This window comes from Amphiura filiformis, chromosome 5 (genome assembly GCF_039555335.1).
Source record: "Amphiura filiformis chromosome 5, Afil_fr2py, whole genome shotgun sequence".
Taxonomy (NCBI): Eukaryota; Metazoa; Echinodermata; class Ophiuroidea; order Amphilepidida; family Amphiuridae; genus Amphiura; species Amphiura filiformis.
The window spans coordinates 73,659,556-73,684,998 of NC_092632.1; the positions used below are offsets into that span (position 1 = coordinate 73,659,556).

At 39.1% G+C, this 25,443-nt stretch overlaps 14 non-coding genes across 14 annotated transcripts; all 14 read left to right on the forward strand.

The window, feature by feature from the left end:
* The first annotated feature begins 1,585 nt into the window (after nt 1-1,585).
* On the forward strand, nt 1,586-1,704 carry LOC140153884 (5S ribosomal RNA). The gene has a single exon (XR_011859215.1). It is a non-coding gene; the product is annotated as a 5S ribosomal RNA (ribosomal RNA).
* Nucleotides 1,705-3,342: 1,638 nt separating this feature from the next.
* Nucleotides 3,343-3,461, forward strand: LOC140153886 (5S ribosomal RNA). Its single transcript, XR_011859217.1, has one exon. It is a non-coding gene; the product is annotated as a 5S ribosomal RNA (ribosomal RNA).
* A 1,647-nt stretch (nt 3,462-5,108) lies between these two features.
* LOC140153887 (5S ribosomal RNA) lies at nt 5,109-5,227 on the forward strand. The gene has a single exon (XR_011859218.1). It is a non-coding gene; the product is annotated as a 5S ribosomal RNA (ribosomal RNA).
* Nucleotides 5,228-6,868: 1,641 nt separating this feature from the next.
* LOC140153888 (5S ribosomal RNA) lies at nt 6,869-6,987 on the forward strand. Its single transcript, XR_011859219.1, has one exon. It is a non-coding gene; the product is annotated as a 5S ribosomal RNA (ribosomal RNA).
* Nucleotides 6,988-8,629: 1,642 nt separating this feature from the next.
* Nucleotides 8,630-8,748, forward strand: LOC140153889 (5S ribosomal RNA). The gene has a single exon (XR_011859220.1). It is a non-coding gene; the product is annotated as a 5S ribosomal RNA (ribosomal RNA).
* Nucleotides 8,749-10,388: 1,640 nt separating this feature from the next.
* On the forward strand, nt 10,389-10,507 carry LOC140153890 (5S ribosomal RNA). Its single transcript, XR_011859221.1, has one exon. It is a non-coding gene; the product is annotated as a 5S ribosomal RNA (ribosomal RNA).
* Nucleotides 10,508-12,150: 1,643 nt separating this feature from the next.
* LOC140153891 (5S ribosomal RNA) lies at nt 12,151-12,269 on the forward strand. The gene has a single exon (XR_011859222.1). It is a non-coding gene; the product is annotated as a 5S ribosomal RNA (ribosomal RNA).
* Nucleotides 12,270-13,915: 1,646 nt separating this feature from the next.
* Nucleotides 13,916-14,034, forward strand: LOC140153892 (5S ribosomal RNA). The gene has a single exon (XR_011859223.1). It is a non-coding gene; the product is annotated as a 5S ribosomal RNA (ribosomal RNA).
* A 1,643-nt stretch (nt 14,035-15,677) lies between these two features.
* LOC140153893 (5S ribosomal RNA) lies at nt 15,678-15,796 on the forward strand. The gene has a single exon (XR_011859224.1). It is a non-coding gene; the product is annotated as a 5S ribosomal RNA (ribosomal RNA).
* A 1,640-nt stretch (nt 15,797-17,436) lies between these two features.
* Nucleotides 17,437-17,555, forward strand: LOC140153894 (5S ribosomal RNA). The gene has a single exon (XR_011859225.1). It is a non-coding gene; the product is annotated as a 5S ribosomal RNA (ribosomal RNA).
* A 1,652-nt stretch (nt 17,556-19,207) lies between these two features.
* Nucleotides 19,208-19,326, forward strand: LOC140153895 (5S ribosomal RNA). Its single transcript, XR_011859226.1, has one exon. It is a non-coding gene; the product is annotated as a 5S ribosomal RNA (ribosomal RNA).
* A 1,645-nt stretch (nt 19,327-20,971) lies between these two features.
* LOC140153819 (5S ribosomal RNA) lies at nt 20,972-21,090 on the forward strand. The gene has a single exon (XR_011859165.1). It is a non-coding gene; the product is annotated as a 5S ribosomal RNA (ribosomal RNA).
* Nucleotides 21,091-22,735: 1,645 nt separating this feature from the next.
* On the forward strand, nt 22,736-22,854 carry LOC140153897 (5S ribosomal RNA). The gene has a single exon (XR_011859228.1). It is a non-coding gene; the product is annotated as a 5S ribosomal RNA (ribosomal RNA).
* A 1,636-nt stretch (nt 22,855-24,490) lies between these two features.
* Nucleotides 24,491-24,609, forward strand: LOC140153899 (5S ribosomal RNA). Its single transcript, XR_011859229.1, has one exon. It is a non-coding gene; the product is annotated as a 5S ribosomal RNA (ribosomal RNA).
* The last annotated feature ends 834 nt before the right edge of the window (nt 24,610-25,443 follow it).

Sequence of the window (25,443 nt, forward strand, 5' to 3'; positions counted from 1 at the left end):
CCTCTATCTGATGTGATAATTTTGTTTCTATGTACAGAGCGGCTTTGTTCAAAATAGGATTTTTTTTCTCAATTTCTGGAGCACCCGGCACCGGCATGATAACTTAGTTAAAAGTAATGGGTACCAGATCACAATGCGCCACCACACAACACCAACATTGAGTCGATCGTGGTCAGCTACTGGATCGAGACCAACACCTTTTTGGTATAAAAATAGGCCTTTAATGATAACGGACCCAAAAATACCAGATGGACTGGTGCCTAGCTATCGTTTTGCAATTGCCAAAAATAACCCGCTATAATCCAACTGAAACTTACTATTTTTATGGAGTAGACCTACGGCGTGGTAAAATACTTGCAAATAGGCGTTTAACATCTCAGGCATCTTCAAGTAGATATTTCTCCTTTCCTCATTATTATAGACACATTTCCTTTGGGTAAAAAACACAGACGTAATTAGATGAGTGCGAAATATCAGTAGGCCTTTAGCTGCAGCTGAACAGGACAGAGCATCTTCAAAACACGTGTTGACAAACTGCTGTCCACGATTGTTGTGATGTTGTCAGGCGACAATAACTATTGTTATGCGTATAATGTGCGTAATGCGTACGCGTAAACTGAAGTCATTGTTTCACCTTCACCCGCATACGTCCGCGCCCTGACGCCGACGCGCTTGATGTTGGCTCGTGCGTGTCAACATGGTCAATGCGATTCAGTTACAAAATAAATCAAACAAAATATGTCTCATCTTAGGCCTATGTGTTATGTGCTTCTGAAAATGCAAAATGACGCGTTTTGTTTGTTTGTTTGTTTGTTTGTTTGTCAAGGGGATACATGTTGGTTTTATGTGTCACAAAATGATTTTTTTATTTATTTTTTTTTTTTCGTTTCGAGCTCTTTAGCTGTTTGCCTACTGTTTCGTCTGGTATATCAATTGTCTATCTACTGCATTTTATTTCCATTTTTATGTAGTAAATGGTTCATTTTAAAACAAGTCTATTTTTAATATCAAATGACATATTTCATTTAAATTCATCACCACATGGACCTACAGTAATGCACTACTTCATCATCAAACACAGATTTATACAGAAGAGGTAAGGGCCTATCATTTTCTTCGGAAGAGGGTCCCAAATTTACAAGAAGTCGGCATCAATAAAATTGCGACCCCCTATCGACAACAAAAATTTTATAATCCGCCCCCTCCCACACACACACACACCACTACCAACGAAACAAAATTTTATGACCCCCCCATTTGTAAATGTTTGCTATCTACTGAAGATAGCTCTAACCAAAGTTGTAAATCGAAGGAATGCGTTTCTAATTTTACTCCGCCAAAGACAACCAATTTACCTTGTGAAAGCGGGAGTTGGTAAACTTACGCTGACCGGACGTGCAACCCTTGATATATTATAGTTCCTCAAATGAAAAGTCTGGAATCTCATCAGAACAATGCACACTTTGATTACAGAAACTTGTAAGTTTCATAAGAAGATGTCACAAATTTTTGCACAGTATTTTAGAAATGATTGAAAAAAGGTCAATGCTGTAGCTATAAGTAAGCTAAATTTGCATCTTCAAATGTCTACGGCCATACCACGTTGAATACACCGGTTCTCGTCCGATCACCGAAGTTAAGCAACGTCGGGCCCGGTTAGTACTTGGATGGGAGACCGCCTGGGAATACCGGGTGCTGTAGACTTTTGCATTCTGATCCTTCTTTTTTTATTTTTACTCCTGATCGTGTTTGTGTCCTCTATCTGATGTGATAATTTTGTTTCTATGTACAGAGCGGCTTTGTTCAAAATAGGATTTTTTTTCTCAATTTCTGGAGCACCCGGCACCGGCATGATAACTTAGTTAAAAGTAATGGGTACCAGATCACAATGCGCCACCACACAACACCAACATTGAGTCGATCGTGGTCAGCTACTGGATGGGAGACCAACACCTTTTTGGTATAAAAAATAGGCCTTTAATGATAACGGACCCAAAAATACCAGATGGACTGGTGCCTAGCTATCGTTTTGCAATTGCCAAAATAACCCGCTATAATCCAACTGAAACTTACTATTTTTATGGAGTAGACCTACGGCGTGGTAAAATACTTGCAAATAGGCGTTTAACATCTCAGGCATCTTCAAGTAGATATTTCTCCTTTCCTCATTATTATAGACACATTTCCTTTGGGTAAAAAACACAGACGTAATTAGATGAGTGCGAAATATCAGTAGGCCTTTAGCTGCAGCTGAACAGGACAGAGCATCTTCAAAACACGTGTTGACAAACTGCTGTCCACGATTGTTGTGATGTTGTCAGGCGACAATAACTATTGTTATGCGTATAATGTGCGTAATGCGTACGCGTAAACTGAAGTCATTGTTTCACCTTCACCCGCATACGTCCGCGCCCTGACGCCGACGCGCTTGATGTTGGCTCGTGCGTGTCAACATGGTCAATGCGATTCAGTTACAAAATAAATCAAACAAAATATGTCTCATCTTAGGCCTATGTGTTATGTGCTTCTGAAAATGCAAAATGACGCGTTTTGTTTGTTTGTTTGTTTGTTTGTTTGTCAAGGGATACATGTTGGTTTTATGTGTCACAAAATGATTTTTTTATTTATTTATTTTTTTTTCGTTTCGAGCTCTTTAGCTGTTTGCCTACTGTTTCGTCTGGTATATCAATTGTCTATCTACTGCATTTTATTTCCATTTTTATGTAGTAAATGGTTCATTTTAAAACAAGTCTATTTTTAATATCAAATGACATATTTCATTTAAATTCATCACCACATGGACCTACAGTAATGCACTACTTCATCATCAAACACAGATTTATACAGAAGAGGTAAGGGCCTATCATTTTCTTCGGAAGAGGGTCCCAAATTTACAAGAAGTCGGCATCAATAAAATTGCGACCCCCTATCGACAACAAAAAACGTTTTATAATCCGCCCCCTCCACACACACACACACCACTACCAACGAAACAAAATTTTATGACCCCCCCATTTGTAAATGTTTGCTATCTACTGAAGATAGCTCGAACCAAAGTTGTAAATCGAAGGAATGCGTTTCTAATTTTACTCCGCCAAAGACAACCAATTTACCTTGTGAAAGCGGGAGTTGGTAAACTTACGCTGACCGGACGTGCAACCCTTGATATATTATAGTTCCTCAAATGAAAAGTCTGGAATCTCATCAGAACAATGCACACTTTGATTACAGAAACTTGTAAGTTTCATAAGAAGATGTCACAAATTTTGCACAGTATTTTAGAAATGATTGAAAAAAGGTCAATGCTGTAGCTATAAGTAAGCTAAATTTGCATCTTCAAATGTCTACGGCCATACCACGTTGAATACACCGGTTCTCGTCCGATCACCGAAGTTAAGCAACGTCGGGCCCGGTTAGTACTTGGATGGGAGACCGCCTGGGAATACCGGGTGCTGTAGACTTTTGCATTCTGATCCTTCTTTTTTTATTTTACTCCTGATCGTGTTTGTGTCCTCTATCTGATGTGATAATTTTGTTTCTATGTACAGAGCGGCTTTGTTCAAAATAGGATTTTTTTTCTCAATTTCTGGAGCACCCGGCACCGGCATGATAACTTAGTTAAAAGTAATGGGTACCAGATCACAATGCGCCACCACACAACACCAACATTGAGTCGATCGTGGTCAGCTACTGGATGGGAGACCAACACCTTTTTGGTATAAAAAATAGGCCTTTAATGATAACGGACCCAAAATACCAGATGGACTGGTGCCTAGCTATCGTTTTGCAATTGCCAAAAATAACCCGCTATAATCCAACTGAAACTTACTATTTTTATGGAGTAGACCTACGGCGTGGTAAAATACTTGCAAATAGGCGTTTAACATCTCAGGCATCTTCAAGTAGATATTTCTCCTTTCCTCATTATTATAGACACATTTCCTTTGGGTAAAAAACACAGACGTAATTAGATGAGTGCGAAATATCAGTAGGCCTTTAGCTGCAGCTGAACAGGACAGAGCATCTTCAAAACACGTGTTGACAAACTGCTGTCCACGATTGTTGTGATGTTGTCAGGCGACAATAACTATTGTTATGCGTATAATGTGCGTAATGCGTACGCGTAAACTGAAGTCATTGTTTCACCTTCACCCGCATACGTCCGCGCCCTGACGCCGACGCGCTTGATGTTGGCTCGTGCGTGTCAACATGGTCAATGCGATTCAGTTACAAAATAAATCAAACAAAATATGTCTCATCTTAGGCCTATGTGTTATGTGCTTCTGAAAATGCAAAATGACGCGTTTTGTTTGTTTGTTTGTTTGTTTGTTTGTTTGTCAAGGGATACATGTTGGTTTTATGTGTCACAAAATGATTTTTTTTTATTTATTTTTTTTTTTTTTCGTTTCGAGCTCTTTAGCTGTTTGCCTACTGTTTCGTCTGGTATATCAATTGTCTATCTACTGCATTTTATTTCCATTTTTATGTAGTAAATGGTTCATTTTAAAACAAGTCTATTTTTAATATCAAATGACATATTTCATTTAAATTCATCACCACATGGACCTACAGTAATGCACTACTTCATCATCAAACACAGATTTATACAGAAGAGGTAAGGGCCTATCATTTTCTTCGGAAGAGGGGTCCCAAATTTACAAGAAGTCGGCATCAATAAAATTGCGACCCCCCTATCGACAACAAAAATTTTATAATCCGCCCCCCTCCCACACACACACACACCACTACCAACGAAACAAAATTTTATGACCCCCCCCCATTTGTAAATGTTTGCTATCTACTGAAGATAGCTCGAACCAAAGTTGTAAATCGAAGGAATGCGTTTCTAATTTTACTCCGCCAAAGACAACCAATTTACCTTGTGAAAGCGGGAGTTGGTAAACTTACGCTGACCGGACGTGCAACCCTTGATATATTATAGTTCCTCAAATGAAAAGTCTGGAATCTCATCAGAACAATGCACACTTTGATTACAGAAACTTGTAAGTTTCATAAGAAGATGTCACAAATTTTGCACAGTATTTTAGAAATGATTGAAAAAAGGTCAATGCTGTAGCTATAAGTAAGCTAAATTTGCATCTTCAAATGTCTACGGCCATACCACGTTGAATACACCGGTTCTCGTCCGATCACCGAAGTTAAGCAACGTCGGGCCCGGTTAGTACTTGGATGGGAGACCGCCTGGGAATACCGGGTGCTGTAGACTTTTGCATTCTGATCCTTCTTTTTTATTTTTACTCCTGATCGTGTTTGTGTCCTCTATCTGATGTGATAATTTTGTTTCTATGTACAGAGCGGCTTTGTTCAAAATAGGATTTTTTTCTCAATTTCTGGAGCACCCGGCACCGGCATGATAACTTAGTTAAAAGTAATGGGTACCAGATCACAATGCGCCACCACACAACACCAACATTGAGTCGATCGTGGTCAGCTACTGGATGGGAGACCAACACCTTTTTGGTATAAAAATAGGCCTTTAATGATAACGGACCCAAAAATACCAGATGGACTGGTGCCTAGCTATCGTTTTGCAATTGCCAAAAATAACCCGCTATAATCCAACTGAAACTTACTATTTTTATGGAGTAGACCTACGGCGTGGTAAAATACTTGCAAATAGGCGTTTAACATCTCAGGCATCTTCAAGTAGATATTTCTCCTTTCCTCATTATTATAGACACATTTCCTTTGGGTAAAAAACACAGACGTAATTAGATGAGTGCGAAATATCAGTAGGCCTTTAGCTGCAGCTGAACAGGACAGAGCATCTTCAAAACACGTGTTGACAAACTGCTGTCCACGATTGTTGTGATGTTGTCATGCGACAATAACTATTGTTATGCGTATAATGTGCGTAATGCGTACGCGTAAACTGAAGTCATTGTTTCACCTTCACCCGCATACGTCCGCGCCCTGACGCCGACGCGCTTGATGTTGGCTCGTGCGTGTCAACATGGTCAATGCGATTCAGTTACAAAATAAATCAAACAAAATATGTCTCATCTTAGGCCTATGTGTTATGTGCTTCTGAAAATGCAAAATGACGCGTTTTGTTTGTTTGTTTGTTTGTTTGTTTGTCAAGGGGATACATGTTGGTTTTATGTGTCACAAAATGATTTTTTTATTTATTTTTTTTTTTTTTCGTTTCGAGCTCTTTAGCTGTTTGCCTACTGTTTCGTCTGGTATATCAATTGTCTATCTACTGCATTTTATTTCCATTTTTATGTAGTAAATGGTTCATTTTAAAACAAGTCTATTTTTAATATCAAATGACATATTTCATTTAAATTCATCACCACATGGACCTACAGTAATGCACTACTTCATCATCAAACACAGATTTATACAGAAGAGGTAAGGGCCTATCATTTTCTTCGGAAGAGGGGTCCCAAATTTACAAGAAGTCGGCATCAATAAAATTGCGTCCCTCCTATCGACAACAAAAATTTTATAATCCGCCCCCCTCCCACACACCACACACACCACTACCAACGAAACAAAATTTTATGACCCCCCCCATTTGTAAATGTTTGCTATCTACTGAAGATAGCTCGAACCAAAGTTGTAAATCGAAGGAATGCGTTTCTAATTTTACTCCGCCAAAGACAACCAATTTACCTTGTGAAAGCGGGAGTTGGTAAACTTACGCTGACCGGACGTGCAACCCTTGATATATTATAGTTCCTCAAATGAAAAGTCTGGAATCTCATCAGAACAATGCACACTTTGATTACAGAAACTTGTAAGTTTCATAAGAAGATGTCACAAATTTTGCACAGTATTTTAGAAATGATTGAAAAAAGGTCAATGCTGTAGCTATAAGTAAGCTAAATTTGCATCTTCAAATGTCTACGGCCATACCACGTTGAATACACCGGTTCTCGTCCGATCACCGAAGTTAAGCAACGTCGGGCCCGGTTAGTACTTGGATGGGAGACCGCCTGGGAATACCGGGTGCTGTAGACTTTGCATTCTGATCCTTCTTTTTTATTTTTACTCCTGATCGTGTTTGTGTCCTCTATCTGATGTGATAATTTTGTTTCTATGTACAGAGCGGCTTTGTTCAAAATAGGATTTTTTTCTCAATTTCTGGAGCACCCGGCACCGGCATGATAACTTAGTTAAAAGTAATGGGTACCAGATCACAATGCGCCACCACACAACACCAACATTGAGTCGATCGTGGTCAGCTACTGGATGGGAGACCAACACCTTTTTGGTATAAAAAATAGGCCTTTAATGATAACGGACCCAAAAATACCAGATGGACTGGTGCCTAGCTATCGTTTTGCAATTGCCAAAAATAACCCGCTATAATCCAACTGAAACTTACTATTTTTATGGAGTAGACCTACGGCGTGGTAAAATACTTGCAAATAGGCGTTTAACATCTCAGGCATCTTCAAGTAGATATTTCTCCTTTCCTCATTATTATAGACACATTTCCTTTGGGTAAAAAACACAGACGTAATTAGATGAGTGCGAAATATCAGTAGGCCTTTAGCTGCAGCTGAACAGGACAGAGCATCTTCAAAACACGTGTTGACAAACTGCTGTCCACGATTGTTGTGATGTTGTCAGGCGACAATAACTATTGTAATGCGTATAATGTGCGTAATGCGTACGCGTAAACTGAAGTCATTGTTTCACCTTCACCCGCATACGTCCGCGCCCTGACGCCGACGCGCTTGATGTTGGCTCGTGCGTGTCAACATGGTCAATGCGATTCAGTTACAAAATAAATCAAACAAAATATGTCTCATCTTAGGCCTATGTGTTATGTGCTTCTGAAAATGCAAAATGACGCGTTTTGTTTGTTTGTTTGTTTGTTTGTTTGTCAAGGGGATACATGTTGGTTTTATGTGTCACAAAATGATTTTTTATTTATTTATTTTTTTTTTTTCGTTTCGAGCTCTTTAGCTGTTTGCCTACTGTTTCGTCTGGTATATCAATTGTCTATCTACTGCATTTTATTTCCATTTTTATGTAGTAAATGGTTCATTTTAAAACAAGTCTATTTTTAATATCAAATGACATATTTCATTTAAATTCATCACCACATGGACCTACAGTAATGCACTACTTCATCATCAAACACAGATTTATACAGAAGAGGTAAGGGCCTATCATTTTCTTCGGAAGAGGGGTCCCAAATTTACAAGAAGTCGGCATCAATAAAATTGCGACCCCCTATCGACAACAAAAATTTTATAATCCGCCCCCTCCCACACACACACACACCACTACCAACGAAACAAAATTTTATGACCCCCCCCCCATTTGTAAATGTTTGCTATCTACTGAAGATAGCTCGAACCAAAGTTGTAAATCGAAGGAATGCGTTTCTAATTTTACTCCGCCAAAGACAACCAATTTACCTTGTGAAAGCGGGAGTTGGTAAACTTACGCTGACCGGACGTGCAACCCTTGATATATTATAGTTCCTCAAATGAAAAGTCTGGAATCTCATCAGAACAATGCACACTTTGATTACAGAAACTTGTAAGTTTCATAAGAAGATGTCACAAATTTTGCACAGTATTTTAGAAATGATTGAAAAAAAGGTCAATGCTGTAGCTATAAGTAAGCTAAATTTGCATCTTCAAATGTCTACGGCCATACCACGTTGAATACACCGGTTCTCGTCCGATCACCGAAGTTAAGCAACGTCGGGCCCGGTTAGTACTTGGATGGGAGACCGCCTGGGAATACCGGGTGCTGTAGACTTTTGCATTCTGATCCTTCTTTTTTATTTTTACTCCTGATCGTGTTTGTGTCCTCTATCTGATGTGATAATTTTGTTTCTATGTACAGAGCGGCTTTGTTCAAAATAGGATTTTTTTTCTCTATTTCTGGAGCACCCGGCACCGGCATGATAACTTAGTTAAAAGTAATGGGTACCAGATCACAATGCGCCACCACACAACACCAACATTGAGTCGATCGTGGTCAGCTACTGGATGGGAGACCAACACCTATATAATATAAAAAATAGGCCTTTAATGATAACGGACCCAAAAATACCAGATGGACTGGTGCCTAGCTATCGTTTTGCAATTGCCAAAAATAACCCGCTATAATCCAACTGAAACTTACTATTTTTATGGAGTAGACCTACGGCGTGGTAAAATACTTGCAAATAGGCGTTTAACATCTCAGGCATCTTCAAGTAGATATTTCTCCTTTCCTCATTATTATAGACACATTTCCTTTGGGTAAAAAACACAGACGTAATTAGATGAGTGCGAAATATCAGTAGGCCTTTAGCTGCAGCTGAACAGGACAGAGCATCTTCAAAACACGTGTTGACAAACTGCTGTCCACGATTGTTGTGATGTTGTCAGGCGACAATAACTATTGTAATGCGTATAATGTGCGTAATGCGTACGCGTAAACTGAAGTCATTGTTTCACCTTCACCCGCATACGTCCGCGCCCTGACGCCGACGCGCTTGATGTTGGCTCGTGCGTGTCAACATGGTCAATGCGATTCAGTTACAAAATAAATCAAACAAAATATGTCTCATCTTAGGCCTATGTGTTATGTGCTTCTGAAAATGCAAAATGACGCGTTTTGTTTGTTTGTTTGTTTGTTTGTTTGTCAAGGGGATACATGTTGGTTTTATGTGTCACAAAATGATTTTTTTTTATTTATTTTTTTTTTTTCGTTTCGAGCTCTTTAGCTGTTTGCCTACTGTTTCGTCTGGTATATCAATTGTCTATCTACTGCATTTTATTTCCTTTTTATGTAGTAAATGGTTCATTTTAAAACAAGTCTATTTTTAATATCAAATGACATATTTCATTTAAATTCATCACCACATGGACCTACAGTAATGCACTACTTCATCATCAAACACAGATTTATACAGAAGAGGTAAGGGCCTATCATTTTCTTCGGAAGAGGGGTCCCAAATTTACAAGAAGTCGGCATCAATAAAATTGCGACCCCCTATCGACAACAAAAATTTTATAATCCGCCCCCTCCCACACACACACACACCACTACCAACGAAACAAAATTTTATGACCCCCCCCATTTGTAAATGTTTGCTATCTACTGAAGATAGCTCGAACCAAAGTTGTAAATCGAAGGAATGCGTTTCTAATTTTACTCCGCCAAAGACAACCAATTTACCTTGTGAAAGCGGGAGTTGGTAAACTTACGCTGACCGGACGTGCAACCCTTGATATATTATAGTTCCTCAAATGAAAAGTCTGGAATCTCATCAGAACAATGCACACTTTGATTACAGAAACTTGTAAGTTTCATAAGAAGATGTCACAAATTTTTGCACAGTATTTTAGAAATGATTGAAAAAAGGTCAATGCTGTAGCTATAAGTAAGCTAAATTTGCATCTTCAAATGTCTACGGCCATACCACGTTGAATACACCGGTTCTCGTCCGATCACCGAAGTTAAGCAACGTCGGGCCCGGTTAGTACTTGGATGGGAGACCGCCTGGGAATACCGGGTGCTGTAGACTTTTGCATTCTGATCCTTCTTTTTTTATTTTTACTCCTGATCGTGTTTGTGTCCTCTATCTGATGTGATAATTTTGTTTCTATGTACAGAGCGGCTTTGTTCAAAATAGGATTTTTTTTCTCAATTTCTGGAGCACCCGGCACCGGCATGATAACTTAGTTAAAAGTAATGGGTACCAGATCACAATGCGCCACCACACAACACCAACATTGAGTCGATCGTGGTCAGCTACTGGATGGGAGACCAACACCTTTTAAGTATAAAAAATAGGCCTTTAATGATAACGGACCCAAAAATACCAGATGGACTGGTGCCTAGCTATCGTTTTGCAATTGCCAAAAATAACCCGCTATAATCCAACTGAAACTTACTATTTTTATGGAGTAGACCTACGGCGTGGTAAAATACTTGCAAATAGGCGTTTAACATCTCAGGCATCTTCAAGTAGATATTTCTCCTTTCCTCATTATTATAGACACATTTCCTTTGGGTAAAAAACACAGACGTAATTAGATGAGTGCGAAATATCAGTAGGCCTTTAGCTGCAGCTGAACAGGACAGAGCATCTTCAAAACACGTGTTGACAAACTGCTGTCCACGATTGTTGTGATGTTGTCAGGCGACAATAACTATTGTTATGCGTATAATGTGCGTAATGCGTACGCGTAAACTGAAGTCATTGTTTCACCTTCACCCGCATACGTCCGCGCCCTGACGCCGACGCGCTTGATGTTGGCTCGTGCGTGTCAACATGGTCAATGCGATTCAGTTACAAAATAAATCAAACAAAATATGTCTCATCTTAGGCCTATGTGTTATGTGCTTCTGAAAATGCAAAATGACGCGTTTTGTTTGTTGTTTGTTTGTTTGTTTGTCAAGGGGATAGGCCTACATGTTGGTTTTATGTGTCGCAAAATGATTTATTTATTTATTTTTTTTTTTCGTTTCGAGCTCTTTAGCTGTTTGCCTACTGTTTCGTCTGGTATATCAATTGTCTATCTACTGCATTTTATTTCCATTTTTATGTAGTAAATGGTTCATTTTAAAACAAGTCTATTTTTAATATCAAATGACATATTTCATTTAAATTCATCACCACATGGACCTACAGTAATGCACTACTTCATCATCAAACACAGATTTATACAGAAGAGGTAAGGGCCTATCATTTTCTTCGGAAGAGGGGTCCCAAATTTACAAGAAGTCGGCATCAATAAAATTGCGACCCCCTATCGACAACAAAAATTTTATAATCCGCCCCCTCCCACACACACACACACACTACCAACGAAACAAAATTTTATGACCCCCCCCATTTGTAAATGTTTGCTATCTACTGAAGATAGCTCGAACCAAAGTTGTAAATCGAAGGAATGCGTTTCTAATTTTACTCCGCCAAAGACAACCAATTTACCTTGTGAAAGCGGGAGTTGGTAAACTTACGCTGACCGGACGTGCAACCCTTGATATATTATAGTTCCTCAAATGAAAAGTCTGGAATCTCATCAGAACAATGCACACTTTGATTACAGAAACTTGTAAGTTTCATAAGAAGATGTCACAAATTTTTGCACAGTATTTTAGAAATGATTGAAAAAAGGTCAATGCTGTAGCTATAAGTAAGCTAAATTTGCATCTTCAAATGTCTACGGCCATACCACGTTGAATACACCGGTTCTCGTCCGATCACCGAAGTTAAGCAACGTCGGGCCCGGTTAGTACTTGGATGGGAGACCGCCTGGGAATACCGGGTGCTGTAGACTTTGCATTCTGATCCTTCTTTTTTTATTTTTACTCCTGATCGTGTTTGTGTCCTCTATCTAATGTGATAATTTTGTTTCTATGTACAGAGCGGCTTTGTTCAAAAAATAGGATTTTTTTCTCAATTTCTGGAGCACCCGGCACCGGCATGATAACTTAGTTAAAAGTAATGGGTACCAGATCACAATGCGCCACCACACAACACCAACATTGAGTCGATCGTGGTCAGCTACTGGATGGGAGACCAACACCTTTTTGGTATAAAAATAGGCCTTTAATGATAACGGACCCAAAAATACCAGATGGACTGGTGCCTAGCTATCGTTTTGCAATTGCCAAAAATAACCCGCTATAATCCAACTGAAACTTACTATTTTTATGGAGTAGACCTACGGCGTGGTAAAATACTTGCAAATAGGCGTTTAACATCTCAGGCATCTTCAAGTAGATATTTCTCCTTTCCTCATTATTATAGACACATTTCCTTTGGGTAAAAAACACAGACGTAATTAGATGAGTGCGAAATATCAGTAGGCCTTTAGCTGCAGCTGAACAGGACAGAGCATCTTCAAAACACGTGTTGACAAACTGCTGTCCACGATTGTTGTGATGTTGTCAGGCGACAATAACTATTGTTATGCGTATAATGTGCGTAATGCGTACGCGTAAACTGAAGTCATTGTTTCACCTTCACCCGCATACGTCCGCGCCCTGACGCCGACGCGCTTGATGTTGGCTCGTGCGTGTCAACATGGTCAATGCGATTCAGTTACAAAATAAATCAAACAAAATATGTCTCATCTTAGGCCTATGTGTTATGTGCTTCTGAAAATGCAAAATGACGCGTTTTGTTTGTTTGTTTGTTTGTTTGTTTGTCAAGGGGATACATGTTGGTTTTATGTGTCACAAAATGATTTTTTATTTATTTATTTTTTTTTTTTTTCGTTTCGAGCTCTTTAGCTGTTTGCCTACTGTTTCGTCTGGTATATCAATTGTCTATCTACTGCATTTTATTTCCATTTTTATGTAGTAAATGGTTCATTTTAAAACAAGTCTATTTTTAATATCAAATGACATATTTCATTTAAATTCATCACCACATGGACCTACAGTAATGCACTACTTCATCATCAAACACAGATTTATACAGAAGAGGTAAGGGCCTATCATTTTCTTCGGAAGAGGGGGCCCAAATTTACAAGAAGTCGGCATCAATAAAATTGCGCCCCCCCTATCGACAACAAAAATTTTATAATCCGCCCCCCCCCCACACACCCACCCCCCACTACCAACGAAACAAAATTTTATGACCCCCCCATTTGTAAATGTTTGCTATCTACTGAAGATAGCTCGAACCAAAGTTGTAAATCGAAGGAATGCGTTTCTAATTTTACTCCGCCAAAGACAACCAATTTACCTTGTGAAAGCGGGAGTTGGTAAACTTACGCTGACCGGACGTGCAACCCTTGATATATTATAGTTCCTCAAATGAAAAGTCTGGAATCTCATCAGAACAATGCACACTTTGATTACAGAAACTTGTAAGTTTCATAAGAAGATGTCACAAATTTTTGCACAGTATTTTAGAAATGATTGAAAAAAAGGTCAATGCTGTAGCTATAAGTAAGCTAAATTTGCATCTTCAAATGTCTACGGCCATACCACGTTGAATACACCGGTTCTCGTCCGATCACCGAAGTTAAGCAACGTCGGGCCCGGTTAGTACTTGGATGGGAGACCGCCTGGGAATACCGGGTGCTGTAGACTTTGCATTCTGATCCTTCTTTTTTATTTTTACTCCTGATCGTGTTTGTGTCCTCTATCTGATGTGATAATTTTGTTTCTATGTACAGAGCGGCTTTGTTCAAAATAGGATTTTTTTCTCAATTTCTGGAGCACCCGGCACCGGCATGATAACTTAGTTAAAAGTAATGGGTACCAGATCACAATGCGCCACCACACAACACCAACATTGAGTCGATCGTGGTCAGCTACTGGATGGGAGACCAACACCTTTTTGGTATAAAAAATAGGCCTTTAATGATAACGGACCCAAAAATACCAGATGGACTGGTGCCTAGCTATCGTTTTGCAATTGCCAAAAATAACCCGCTATAATCCAACTGAAACTTACTATTTTTATGGAGTAGACCTACGGCGTGGTAAAATACTTGCAAATAGGCGTTTAACATCTCAGGCATCTTCAAGTAGATATTTCTCCTTTCCTCATTATTATAGACACATTTCCTTTGGGTAAAAAACACAGACGTAATTAGATGAGTGCGAAATATCAGTAGGCCTTTAGCTGCAGCTGAACAGGACAGAGCATCTTCAAAACACGTGTTGACAAACTGCTGTCCACGATTGTTGTGATGTTGTCAGGCGACAATAACTATTGTTATGCGTATAATGTGCGTAATGCGTACGCGTAAACTGAAGTCATTGTTTCACCTTCACCCGCATACGTCCGCGCCCTGACGCCGACGCGCTTGATGTTGGCTCGTGCGTGTCAACATGGTCAATGCGATTCAGTTACAAAATAAATCAAACAAAATATGTCTCATCTTAGGCCTATGTGTTATGTGCTTCTGAAAATGCAAAATGACGCGTTTTGTTTGTTTGTTTGTTTGTTTGTTTGTCAAGGGATACATGTTGGTTTTATGTGTCACAAAATGATTTTTTATTTATTTATTTTTTTTTTTTTTTCGTTTCGAGCTCTTTAGCTGTTTGCCTACTGTTTCGTCTGGTATATCAATTGTCTATCTACTGCATTTTATTTCCATTTTTATGTAGTAAATGGTTCATTTTAAAACAAGTCTATTTTTAATATCAAATGACATATTTCATTTAAATTCATCACCACATGGACCTACAGTAATGCACTACTTCATCATCAAACACAGATTTATACAGAAGAGGTAAGGGCCTATCATTTTCTTCGGAAGAGGGGTCCCAAATTTACAAGAAGTCGGCATCAATAAAATTGCGACCCCCTATCGACAACAAAAATTTTATAATCCGCCCCCCCACACACACACACACACCACTACCAACGAAACAAAATTTTATGACCCCCCCCATTTGTAAATGTTTGCTATCTACTGAAGATAGCTCGAACCAAAGTTGTAAATCGAAGGAATGCGTTTCTAATTTTACTCCGCCAAAGACAACCAATTTACCTTGTGAAAGCGGGAGTTGGTAAACTTACGCTGACCGGACGTGCAACCCTTGATATATTATAGTTCCTCAAATGAAAAGTCTGGAATCTCATCAGAACAATGCACACTTTGATTACAGAAACTTGTAAGTTTCATAAGAAGATGTCACAAATTTTTGCACAGTATTTTAGAAATGATTGAAAAAAAGGTCAATGCTGTAGCTATAAGTAAGCTAAATTTGCATCTTCAAATGTCTACGGCCATACCACGTTGAATACACCGGTTCTCGTCCGATCACCGAAGTTAAGCAACGTCGGGCCCGGTTAGTACTTGGATGGGAGACCGCCTGGGAATACCGGGTGCTGTAGACTTTTGCATTCTGATCCTTCTTTTTTTATTTTTACTCCTGATCGTGTTTGTGTCCTCTATCTGATGTGATAATTTTGTTTCTATGTACAGAGCGGCTTTGTTCAAAATAGGATTTTTTTTCTCAATTTCTGGAGCACCCGGCACCGGCATGATAACTTAGTTAAAAGTAATGGGTACCAGATCACAATGCGCCACCACACAACACCAACATTGAGTCGATCGTGGTCAGCTACTGGATGGGAGACCAACACCTTTTTGGTATAAAAATAGGCCTTTAATGATAACGGACCCAAAAATACCAGATGGACTGGTGCCTAGCTATCGTTTTGCAATTGCCAAAAATAACCCGCTATAATCCAACTGAAACTTACTATTTTTATGGAGTAGACCTACGGCGTGGTAAAATACTTGCAAATAGGCGTTTAACATCTCAGGCATCTTCAAGTAGATATTTCTCCTTTCCTCATTATTATAGACACATTTCCTTTGGGTAAAAAACACAGACGTAATTAGATGAGTGCGAAATATCAGTAGGCCTTTAGCTGCAGCTGAACAGGACAGAGCATCTTCAAAACACGTGTTGACAAACTGCTGTCCACGATTGTTGTGATGTTGTCAGGCGACAATAACTATTGTTATGCGTATAATGTGCGTAATGCGTACGCGTAAACTGAAGTCATTGTTTCACCTTCACCCGCATACGTCCGCGCCCTGACGCCGACGCGCTTGATGTTGGCTCGTGCGTGTCAACATGGTCAATGCGATTCAGTTACAAAATAAATCAAACAAAATATGTCTCATCTTAGGCCTATGTGTTATGTGCTTCTGAAAATGCAAAATGACGCGTTTTGTTTGTTTGTTTGTTTGTTTGTTTGTCAAGGGATACATGTTGGTTTTATGTGTCACAAAATGATTTTTTATTTATTTTTTTTTTTTTCGTTTCGAGCTCTTTAGCTGTTTGCCTACTGTTTCGTCTGGTATATCAATTGTCTATCTACTGCATTTTATTTCCATTTTTATGTAGTAAATGGTTCATTTTAAAACAAGTCTATTTTTAATATCAAATGACATATTTCATTTAAATTCATCACCACATGGACCTACAGTAATGCACTACTTCATCATCAAACACAGATTTATACAGAAGAGGTAAGGGCCTATCATTTTCTTCGGAAGAGGGGTCCCAAATTTACAAGAAGTCGGCATCAATAAAATTGCGACCCCCTATCGACAACAAAAATTTTATAATCCGCCCCCCCACACACACACACACACCACTACCAACGAAACAAAATTTTATGACCCCCCCCCATTTGTAAATGTTTGCTATCTACTGAAGATAGCTCGAACCAAAGTTGTAAATCGAAGGAATGCGTTTCTAATTTTACTCCGCCAAAGACAACCAATTTACCTTGTGAAAGCGGGAGTTGGTAAACTTACGCTGACCGGACGTGCAACCCTTGATATATTATAGTTCCTCAAATGAAAAGTCTGGAATCTCATCAGAACAATGCACACTTTGATTACAGAAACTTGTAAGTTTCATAAGAAGATGTCACAAATTTTTGCACAGTATTTTAGAAATGATTGAAAAAAAGGTCAATGCTGTAGCTATAAGTAAGCTAAATTTGCATCTTCAAATGTCTACGGCCATACCACGTTGAATACACCGGTTCTCGTCCGATCACCGAAGTTAAGCAACGTCGGGCCCGGTTAGTACTTGGATGGGAGACCGCCTGGGAATACCGGGTGCTGTAGACTTTTGCATTCTGATCCTTCTTTTTTATTTTTACTCCTGATCGTGTTTGTGTCCTCTATCTGATGTGATAATTTTGTTTCTATGTACAGAGCGGCTTTGTTCAAAATAGGATTTTTTTTTTTATTTCTGGAGCACCCGGCACCGGCATGATAACTTAGTTAAAAGTAATGGGTACCAGATCACAATGCGCCACCACACAACACCAACATTGAGTCGATCGTGGTCAGCTACTGGATGGGAGACCAACACCTTTTGGTATAAAAAATAGGCCTTTAATGATAACGGACCCAAAAATACCAGATGGACTGGTGCCTAGCTATCGTTTTGCAATTGCCAAAAATAACCCGCTATAATCCAACTGAAACTTACTATTTTTATGGAGTAGACCTACGGCGTGGTAAAATACTTGCAAATAGGCGTTTAACATCTCAGGCATCTTCAAGTAGATATTTCTCCTTTCCTCATTATTATAGACACATTTCCTTTGGGTAAAAAACACAGACGTAATTAGATGAGTGCGAAATATCAGTAGGCCTTTAGCTGCAGCTGAACAGGACAGAGCATCTTCAAAACACGTGTTGACAAACTGCTGTCCACGATTGTTGTGATGTTGTCAGGCGACAATAACTATTGTTATGCGTATAATGTGCGTAATGCGTACGCGTAAACTGAAGTCATTGTTTCACCTTCACCCGCATACGTCCGCGCCCTGACGCCGACGCGCTTGATGTTGGCTCGTGCGTGTCAACATGGTCAATGCGATTCAGTTACAAAATAAATCAAACAAAATATGTCTCATCTTAGGCCTATGTGTTATGTGCTTCTGAAAATGCAAAATGACGCGTTTTGTTTGTTTGTTTGTTTGTTTGTTTGTCAAGGGGATACATGTTGGTTTTATGTGTCACAAAATGATTTTTTTATTTATTTATTTTTTTTTTCGTTTCGAGCTCTTTAGCTGTTTGCCTACTGTTTCGTCTGGTATATCAATTGTCTATCTACTGCATTTTATTTCCATTTTTATGTAGTAAATGGTTCATTTTAAAACAAGTCTATTTTTTATATCAAATGACATATTTCATTTAAATTCATCACCACATGGACCTACAGTAATGCACTACTTCATCATCAAACACAGATTTATACAGAAGAGGTAAGGGCCTATCATTTTCTTCGGAAGAGGGGTCCCAAATTTACAAGAAGTCGGCATCAATAAAATTGCGACCCCCCTATCGACAACAAAAATTTTATAATCCGCCCCCCTCCCACACACACACACACACCACTACCAACGAAACAAAATTTTATGACCCCCCCCATTTGTAAATGTTTGCTATCTACTGAAGATAGCTTGCTATCTACTGAAGAAGTTGTAAATCGAAGGAATGCGTTTCTAATTTTACTCCGCCAAAGACAACCAATTTACCTTGTGAAAGCGGGAGTTGGTAAACTTACGCTGACCGGACGTGCAACCCTTGATATATTATAGTTCCTCAAATGAAAAGTCTGGAATCTCATCAGAACAATGCACACTTTGATTACAGAAACTTGTAAGTTTCATAAGAAGATGTCACAAATTTTTGCACAGTATTTTAGAAATGATTGAAAAAAAGGTCAATGCTGTAGCTATAAGTAAGCTAAATTTGCATCTTCAAATGTCTACGGCCATACCACGTTGAATACACCGGTTCTCGTCCGATCACCGAAGTTAAGCAACGTCGGGCCCGGTTAGTACTTGGATGGGAGACCGCCTGGGAATACCGGGTGCTGTAGACTTTTGCATTCTGATCCTTCTTTTTTATTTTTACTCCTGATCGTGTTTGTGTCCTCTATCTGATGTGATAATTTTGTTTCTATGTACAGAGCGGCTTTGTTCAAAATAGGATTTTTTTTTTTTTTTTCTGGAGCACCCGGCACCGGCATGATAACTTAGTTAAAAGTAATGGGTACCAGATCACAATGCGCCACCACACAACACCAACATTGAGTCGATCGTGGTCAGCTACTGGATGGGAGACCAACACCTTTTGGTATAAAAATAGGCCTTTAATGATAACGGACCCAAAAATACCAGATGGACTGGTGCCTAGCTATCGTTTTGCAATTGCCAAAAATAACCCGCTATAATCCAACTGAAACTTACTATTTTTATGGAGTAGACCTACGGCGTGGTAAAATACTTGCAAATAGGCGTTTAACATCTCAGGCATCTTCAAGTAGATATTTCTCCTTTCCTCATTATTATAGACACATTTCCTTTGGGTAAAAAACACAGACGTAATTAGATGAGTGCGAAATATCAGTAGGCCTTTAGCTGCAGCTGAACAGGACAGAGCATCTTCAAAACACGTGTTGACAAACTGCTGTCCACGATTGTTGTGATGTTGTCAGGCGACAATAACTATTGTTATGCGTATAATGTGCGTAATGCGTACGCGTAAACTGAAGTCATTGTTTCACCTTCACCCGCATACGTCCGCGCCCTGACGCCGACGCGCTTGATGTTGGCTCGTGCGTGTCAACATGGTCAATGCGATTCAGTTACAAAATAAATCAAACAAAATATGTCTCATCTTAGGCCTATGTGTTATGTGCTTCTGAAAATGCAAAATGACGCGTTTTGTTTGTTTGTTTGTTTGTTTGTTTGTCAAGGGATACATGTTGGTTTTATGTGTCACAAAATGATTTTTTTATTTATTTTTTTTTTTTTCGTTTCGAGCTCTTTAGCTGTTTGCCTACTGTTTCGTCTGGTATATCAATTGTCTATCTACTGCATTTTATTTCCATTTTTATGTAGTAAATGGTTCATTTTAAAACAAGTCTATTTTTAATATCAAATGACATATTTCATTTAAATTCATCATCACATGGACCTACAGTAATGCACTACTTCATCATCAAACACAGATTTATACAGAAGAGGTAAGGGCCTATCATTTTCTTCGGAAGAGGGGTCCCAAATTTACAAGAAGTCGGCATCAATAAAATTGCGGCCCCCCTATCGACAACAAAAATTTTATAATCCGCCCCCCCCACACACACACACACACACCACACTACCAACGAAACAAAATTTTATGACCCCCCCCCCATTTGTAAATGTTTGCTATCTACTGAAGATAGCTCGAACCAAAGTTGTAAATCGAAGGAATGCGTTTCTAATTTTACTCCGCCAAAGACAACCAATTTACCTTGTGAAAGCGGGAGTTGGTAAACTTACGCTGACCGGACGTGCAACCCTTGATATATTATAGTTCCTCAAATGAAAAGTCTGGAATCTCATCAGAACAATGCACACTTTGATTACAGAAACTTGTAAGTTTCATAAGAAGATGTCACAAATTTTTGCACAGTATTTTAGAAATGATTGAAAAAAGGTCAATGCTGTAGCTATAAGTAAGCTAAATTTGCATCTTCAAATGTCTACAGCCATACCACGTTGAATACACCGGTTCTCGTCCGATCACCGAAGTTAAGCAACGTCGGGCCCGGTTAGTACTTGGATGGGAGACCGCCTGGGAATACCGGGTGCTGTAGACTTTTGCATTCTGATCCTTCTTTTTTTTTTTTACTCCTGATCGTGTTTGTGTCCTCTATCTGATGTGATAATTTTGTTTCTATGTACAGAGCGGCTTTGTTCAAAATAGGATTTTTTTTCTTTTTTTTTGGAGCACCCGGCACCGGCATGATAACTTAGTTAAAAGTAATGGGTACCAGATCACAATGCGCCACCACACAACACCAACATTGAGTCGATCGTGGTCAGCTACTGGATGGGAGACCAACACCTTTATAGTATAAAAAATAGGCCTTTAATGATAACGGACCCAAAAATACCAGATGGACTGGTGCCTAGCTATCGTTTTGCAATTGCCAAAAATAACCCGCTATAATCCAACTGAAACTTACTATTTTTATGGAGTAGACCTACGGCGTGGTAAAATACTTGCAAATAGGCGTTTAACATCTCAGGCATCTTCAAGTAGATATTTCTCCTTTCCTCATTATTATAGACACATTTCCTTTGGGTAAAAAACACAGACGTAATTAGATGAGTGCGAAATATCAGTAGGCCTTTAGCTGCAGCTGAACAGGACAGAGCATCTTCAAAACACGTGTTGACAAACTGCTGTCCACGATTGTTGTGATGTTGTCAGGCGACAATAACTATTGTTATGCGTATAATGTGCGTAATGCGTACGCGTAAACTGAAGTCATTGTTTCACCTTCACCCGCATACGTCCGCGCCCTGACGCCGACGCGCTTGATGTTGGCTCGTGCGTGTCAACATGGTCAATGCGATTCAGTTACAAAATAAATCAAACAAAATATGTCTCATCTTAGGCCTATGTGTTATGTGCTTCTGAAAATGCAAAATGACGCGTTTTGTTTGTTTGTTTGTTTGTTTGTTTGTCAAGGGGATACATGTTGGTTTTATGTGTCACAAAATGATTTTTTATTTATTTATTTTTTTTTTTTCGTTTCGAGCTCTTTAGCTGTTTGCCTACTGTTTCGTCTGGTATATCAATTGTCTATCTACTGCATTTTATTTCCATTTTTATGTAGTAAATGGTTCATTTTAAAACAAGTCTATTTTTAATATCAAATGACATATTTCATTTAAATTCATCACCACATGGACCTACAGTAATGCACTACTTCATCATCAAACACAGATTTATACAGAAGAGGTAAGGGCCTATCATTTTCTTCGGAAGAGGGGTCCCAAATTTACAAGAAGTCGGCATCAATAAAATTGCGACCCCCCTATCGACAACAAAAATTTTATAATCCGCCCCCTCCCACACACACACACACCACTACCAACGAAACAAAATTTTATGACCCCCCCCCATTTGTAAATGTTTGCTATCTACTGAAGATAGCTCGAACCAAAGTTGTAAATCGAAGGAATGCGTTTCTAATTTTACTCCGCCAAAGACAACCAATTTACCTTGTGAAAGCGGGAGTTGGTAAACTTACGCTGACCGGACGTGCAACCCTTGATATATTATAGTTCCTCAAATGAAAAGTCTGGAATCTCATCAGAACAATGCACACTTTGATTACAGAAACTTGTAAGTTTCATAAGAAGATGTCACAAATTTTTGCACAGTATTTTAGAAATGATTGAAAAAAAGGTCAATGCTGTAGCTATAAGTAAGCTAAATTTGCATCTTCAAATGTCTACGGCCATACCACGTTGAATACACCGGTTCTCGTCCGATCACCGAAGTTAAGCAACGTCGGGCCCGGTTAGTACTTGGATGGGAGACCGCCTGGGAATACCGGGTGCTGTAGACTTTTGCATTCTGATCCTTCTTTTTTTATTTTTACTCCTGATCGTGTTTGTGTCCTCTATCTGATGTGATAATTTTGTTTCTATGTACAGAGCGGCTTTGTTCAAAATAGGATTTTTTTCTCAATTTCTGGAGCACCCGGCACCGGCATGATAACTTAGTTAAAAGTAATGGGTACCAGATCACAATGCGCCACCACACAACACCAACATTGAGTCGATCGTGGTCAGCTACTGGATGGGAGACCAACACCTTTTTGGTATAAAAATAGGCCTTTAATGATAACGGACCCAAAAATACCAGATGGACTGGTGCCTAGCTATCGTTTTGCAATTGCCAAAAATAACCCGCTATAATCCAACTGAAACTTACTATTTTTATGGAGTAGACCTACGGCGTGGTAAAATACTTGCAAATAGGCGTTTAACATCTCAGGCATCTTCAAGTAGATATTTCTCCTTTCCTCATTATTATAGACACATTTCCTTTGGGTAAAAAACACAGACGTAATTAGATGAGTGCGAAATATCAGTAGGCCTTTAGCTGCAGCTGAACAGGACAGAGCATCTTCAAAACACGTGTTGACAAACTGCTGTCCACGATTGTTGTGATGTTGTCAGGCGACAATAACTATTGTTATGCGTATAATGTGCGTAATGCGTACGCGTAAACTGAAGTCATTGTTTCACCTTCACCCGCATACGTCCGCGCCCTGACGCCGACGCGCTTGATGTTGGCTCGTGCGTGTCAACATGGTCAATGCGATTCAGTTACAAAATAAATCAAACAAAATATGTCTCATCTTAGGCCTATGTGTTATGTGCTTCTGAAAATGCAAAATGACGCGTTTTGTTTGTTTGTTTGTTTGTTTGTTTGTCAAGGGATACATGTTGGTTTTATGTGTCACAAAATGATTTTTTTTATTTATTTTTTTTTTTTTCGTTTCGAGCTCTTTAGCTGTTTGCCTACTGTTTCGTCTGGTATATCAATTGTCTATCTACTGCATTTTATTTCCATTTTTATGTAGTAAATGGTTCATTTTAAAACAAGTCTATTTTTTTTTATCAAATGACATATTTCATTTAAATTCATCACCACATGGACCTACAGTAATGCACTACTTCATCATCAAACACAGATTTATACAGAAGAGGTAAGGGCCTATCATTTTCTTCGGAAGAGGGGTCCCAAATTTACAAGAAGTCGGCATCAATAAAATTGCGACCCCCTATCGACAACAAAAATTTTATAATCCGCCCCCCCACACACACACACACACTACCAACGAAACAAAATTTTATGACCCCCCCATTTGTAAATGTTTGCTATCTACTGAAGATAGCTCGAACCAAAGTTGTAAATCGAAGGAATGCGTTTCTAATTTTACTCCGCCAAAGACAACCAATTTACCTTGTGAAAGCGGGAGTTGGTAAACTTACGCTGACCGGACGTGCAACCCTTGATATATTATAGTTCCTCAAATGAAAAGTCTGGAATCTCATCAGAACAATGCACACTTTGATTACAGAAACTTGTAAGTTTCATAAGAAGATGTCACAAATTTTTGCACAGTATTTTAGAAATGATTGAAAAAAGGTCAATGCTGTAGCTATAAGTAAGCTAAATTTGCATCTTCAAATGTCTACGGCCATACCACGTTGAATACACCGGTTCTCGTCCGATCACCGAAGTTAAGCAACGTCGGGCCCGGTTAGTACTTGGATGGGAGACCGCCTGGGAATACCGGGTGCTGTAGACTTTTGCATTCTGATCCTTCTTTTTTTATTTTTACTCCTGATCGTGTTTGTGTCCTCTATCTGATGTGATAATTTTGTTTCTATGTACAGAGCGGCTTTGTTCAAAATAGGATTTTTTTTCTTTATTTCTGGAGCACCCGGCACCGGCATGATAACTTAGTTAAAAGTAATGGGTACCAGATCACAATGCGCCACCACACAACACCAACATTGAGTCGATCGTGGTCAGCTACTGGATGGGAGACCAACACCTTTCTAAAAATAAAAAATAGGCCTTTAATGATAACGGACCCAAAAATACCAGATGGACTGGTGCCTAGCTATCGTTTTGCAATTGCCAAAAATAACCCGCTATAATCCAACTGAAACTTACTATTTTTATGGAGTAGACCTACGGCGTGGTAAAATACTTGCAAATAGGCGTTTAACATCTCAGGCATCTTCAAGTAGATATTTCTCCTTTCCTCATTATTATAGACACATTTCCTTTGGGTAAAAAACACAGACGTAATTAGATGAGTGCGAAATATCAGTAGGCCTTTAGCTGCAGCTGAACAGGACAGAGCATCTTCAAAACACGTGTTGACAAACTGCTGTCCACGATTGTTGTGATGTTGTCAGGCGACAATAACTATTGTTATGCGTATAATGTGCGTAATGCGTACGCGTAAACTGAAGTCATTGTTTCACCTTCACCCGCATACGTCCGCGCCCTGACGCCGACGCGCTTGATGTTGGCTCGTGCGTGTCAACATGGTCAATGCGATTCAGTTACAAAATAAATCAAACAAAATATGTCTCATCTTAGGCCTATGTGTTATGTGCTTCTGAAAATG